Consider the following 4,606-nt stretch of genomic DNA (forward strand, 5'->3'; position numbering starts at 1 on the left):
TGGACATCCTCTTGTGTATTTCCTTATTTTTAATGAGAATTTCATTCTCCACAGGGATCACTGCTGGGATCCCTGCTATTCCCTCCATTTGTCTCAGACTTTTAATCCCAGCTGTGCCTCTGGTCAATGCCACTCATTAGAGATTTAGCTCCACAGCAAATCCTAGGACAGAACTTGGGACAAGGAGACCTGGAAGATGTCACTGGGGGTCAGCTGGAGAAAGATGACAACAGAGGAAACAGGGAAGGGGGAATGACACATGTCCCTGGGTGGGACACAGGGAGGTGACAGAGTGGACCCTCAGCTATGGGAGATGGAGGGATGTTCCAGAGGGTCTTGTGGAAGGAGGCTGATGCCCAGAGAGACAGAGATGCCCTGACTGACACAGGTGAGGTCAGGTGGGAGGGCAGGTGAGGGGTCTGCTGTCCCCCCGTCACATGGCAACCATGATTTAGATAGGTGTGGAAACATCACAGACGACCAGGGCTGAAGGATGCCTTTCCTCCCCCATAGGAAAGATGGGGGTGTTACTGTAACTCCTTGACTGAGGGCTTAGTCTGCACCATTCATTCGTTCATTCATTCATTCAATTCATTCATTCATTCTTTCATTCAACCCACATTAAAGTAATTTCCGCAAGTGTAAGATCAGTGCTCATCACAGTGTGAAATAAAATATGATTTTTATTAATTTAGAGTTGTGGTACACTGTTTCATATGATGTGCATGGTTGCTGTTTGCCTTTCTCCTTCTCTGTATTTGACAGCCAATTTATATTACCCAAAGGTTCCTACCCAATCGATTTGTGTCTATTTATCAAAGGAATCCTTGATACACTGGGAAAAAAAGGATACAATTGTATATGCACCAAATGTAAAATATAAGGAGTATCTAAAACTTAAGACAAAAGGAAGAATCAAAAATCAATAATTGACACATCTGAAAAATACAATGTCAGCTTCCATAAGTCACCATGAAATATAGAAATAATTGACGAATATCATATTGCTTAGAAATAGCAACTGAAATCGTAGCATTTTGAAAACTAATGAATTTATTCTTTATTTATCATAATAAACTGGGGAGTCACACTAATCAGCCGGGATCCCTGACCTTGAAGGGAGCCCTGAGCCAACCCAAGAAACTCTCAGATATTCTTAAGGCACCCCATGTCAGAAAATCCTTCCCTGCTGGGAAGGCCTATGTTTCAGGAAGGATTGGAAAACTGGATGTGGGAGAAGAACCCAGGTCCCTGGAGTCCCTCACGAAGTTGGAAGGGACAGAAAGATCCAGCTAACCCCTAGTGGCTTTTAACATGAGTCAGAATTACAAATAAATGCAACAACACATCAGTAATTAAGGGTTTTTAAGGGAACAAAGGGAATACAAAGGTTAACAATCTCCACCAGGCCAGGAAAGTGCTTCACCACATCAGAGACAACACAGCAGAGGGCAAACTCCCAGCGCTGTGTCAGAGGAAGCAAGGCCCTGCATTCCTTTCCCCAGGTCAGGAGCCCAAACCTCCTCCAGTTTATACTGGCTCTGGGAGCAGGCCCCTGGCCCCTTCCCCTTGTGGGACGGTTACTTCTGCTTCGTTATAATGTCAGTCTCCACACGAGGAGGAGCGCAAGCTGCACGGACATAACCTAGGATGCAGGTAGGGTCCTGTTTTCTAAGTGTGCCCGTGAGACACGATGGCCACCTTTCGCAGGGTGACAAAGTCCCCTTTCTGAATATCGATCCCGATGACTAAATAAGAAGAACCCGCTCACTCCTGCTCTGAGACTCAAGGCTTTGCAAGTTATTCCTTGTGATCTCATTATTTTGCTGCAAAGCCAGTTTCCTCTGTGAGACCACACACCTGGCAGAGTCTCTAAATTTCACTCTGGGTGGAAAGAACTCAGCTTAGTTCCAAGACAGCAACTTCATTTTCCTCTCCATCTCTCTCTAAGTTCTATTACTTAAATATATAAATTATAATATATGATATGTAAATTGCAACATGGAACATACATATAATGTGTATATGCAATCTGTAGTGTTTTATATTATATAAGATACCTATATTTAATAGTTATATAATACAGTTACACATGTAATAATTCAACATAACATATTACACATATTTAAAATGTGTTTATATATTGCTTATATATTATACATAATTTTGTAATATGTAATATTTATTTATAATAAATATTATATATATATATATATGTATATATATATATTTCTTTTTGCCCCTATCAAGGACCCAGATGCCCTGGATGACAAAGTAGCACAGTCTGACAGAGGCCCTTGAAGGAAAGCTGGAGGCTACAAGGTGAGAAAGAATGGGGGTGATGACCAGCCATGCACAGATGATGGAAAGAAAGCCACGCGAATACTTTCAGGGGAGGTTGCTCCCCTACCTGCCAACCCAGCATCTTTTCTCTTCAGCCCTAAAGCTAACTCCCTGTCTGTGAGAGGAGGTAAAGAAAGAAATCAGGACAGGCCAAGGAAGCCCCAAGTTCTGCTGGCTGAGGACATGTTGCTGGAATTCCCATCCTCCCCTCCCCAGGGGTCCCTTGCTCTAGAACCAGAGAATATTGCAGGTGATTTTTTTCATTATGCAAACTTCTCCAGGTGTGGGATTACCTGTCCTTACCTGAACACCACCTGGGCATTGACTCCTTGGGGTTGGAGGATGAAACATGGGAGTGAGGGAGTCAGAGCTGAGGGCTCATGTGGGTCCCTGCAGGGTCACACTGCCGTGAGGACACTGCCTGACGAGTGTGGGAGAATTATTAGAGTGGTTCCCTAGTTGGTCAGCTCCAGAAGCCTGTGCAAACAGGACAGGTCCCACAGTGCCACCTGCTGGGCTTAGACACTAAGTGGTCTAGTCCTTCTGACACCTCCCAACACCCCTGGAATGGTGTCCAGACTTTTGCAATGGGATCTAGAATGGTGCCATTGACGAGTGCAGAGGGATGAAGAGGTGCCCTCTGTGCTTTTTTAGGACTGGTTGTATTTTTTCCGGGTCACTAATGACCTCCATGTGGTTAAATACATGGTGTATCGATTGCACAGTGTTAATGCTACCAGGTATTACCTGACATCAGAGTTTGCCTCTTCGAGGTGCCTGGGGTCATAACCAGTCTAGTGTCATCTTGAACCTAATGAAAGACTTAAAGTTCTTAGGGTTCCAAGGTGGTTCACGCCTCAAAATAATTCTACTTGGACTTGCCTTCCAGTTTGACAATTGTTGTTGTGGGTTTAGATTCTCCTGCTAGGTCCCTTCAACCCAAACCGCAAGGACTTCTGATGCTTGTCTTTGCCATGAGGATAGAATGCTGTCAGAGAAATGTGTCTTCTGTTCCTGATAACTTTTCTGGGTTCAAATTTCCCTTGAACTTTAGCCTGACAAATGCTTATAAATTTGACACTCTGATATACTTGATATATCAGTTTTATAATTTTATTCAGTATGAGTACTGGCATAAACAAAACGTTAATATAAATGGAGCCCTCTTCCCTTCTGAGGGGTTCTCCACTTCTCTTTCACTGAAAAGGTTGGAGTAGTAATGACCTGTTGCTCTACATGCATTGGACCCTAACCAAGATTTTTTGTTCAGCACTCCATGGAATTCATGAGGGTTGGGCGTTTAACATCTCAGTCCAAAGAACAGACATTTATCCAACATCTTTCCAAACAAAGAACCAGAGGGGGTGAGCAGTAGACCTCTTTGTATTATACTGGGGGCAGTAAGCACTTGGCGAGACATCACTGAATGTGGAGATGGATTTGGATGGTGTTGGTTATATCTTCACAATATTAAGTCATCCATCTTATGGACGTGCTGTCTTCCCATATATGTAAGTCTGCTTAATATGTTCAGCAATCTTTTGTAGCTTTCCGATTCCAAGGCTTTTGGCCATTTGGTTAAGTTCACTCCTAAACGTCTTGTTCTTTTTGATGCTGTCCTGAGTGGAGTAATTTTGTAGTATCCTTATGGGCTTCTTCAATGTTGGTGTAGAGAAAGCCACCTGAGTAGTTTAGAGAATTACAACTTGAACTTTTGTAGGACCCGCTACATATATAGCATTTAGGGTTGTAATAGGAGTTTGTTTCCTATGTGGGAACAGTAGGAACAAGTAATGAAGCAGGAGGGAATGAGAAAGTGATGTTCTGCCTCCATGACCATGAAATGAGCAATCTCACATGGCAGACACTGTGCACACGAGGAGGTAAATAACCAGATAGAACCCAGGCCATCTCCACTCATGATGGAAACTGAAAATTCTAAAGCTTTACTTCCTTTCAAGTTTGAGAAACACTTCATTTCTATGTTCCAGAACTTTTTAGCTATTTGTGAAACATAGATTTCGTAAGCACCAACTATTCTCTGACGGGTACAATGGGGGAGTAACACAGAGGGTCAGGGAGGAGCCGGCTCTGTGTTCCTGTCTCCTGTGTTCCTGACCCAGTGGTTCTATCAGGACTGAGAAGAGAGCTCTGCTTCCAGAACTCTGCTTCCTCAGGGTTTGGCCCCTGGGAAAGGACACCAGACCTCCCAGCACCCAGCGCCTCTCTGCTGGCTGACCAGTTCTCACTCCTTCCTCCAGCC

Source organism: Panthera pardus, unplaced genomic scaffold (genome assembly GCF_024362965.1).
Source record: "Panthera pardus isolate Hobbes unplaced genomic scaffold, ASM2436296v1 HiC_scaffold_15, whole genome shotgun sequence".
Taxonomy (NCBI): domain Eukaryota; kingdom Metazoa; phylum Chordata; class Mammalia; order Carnivora; family Felidae; genus Panthera; species Panthera pardus.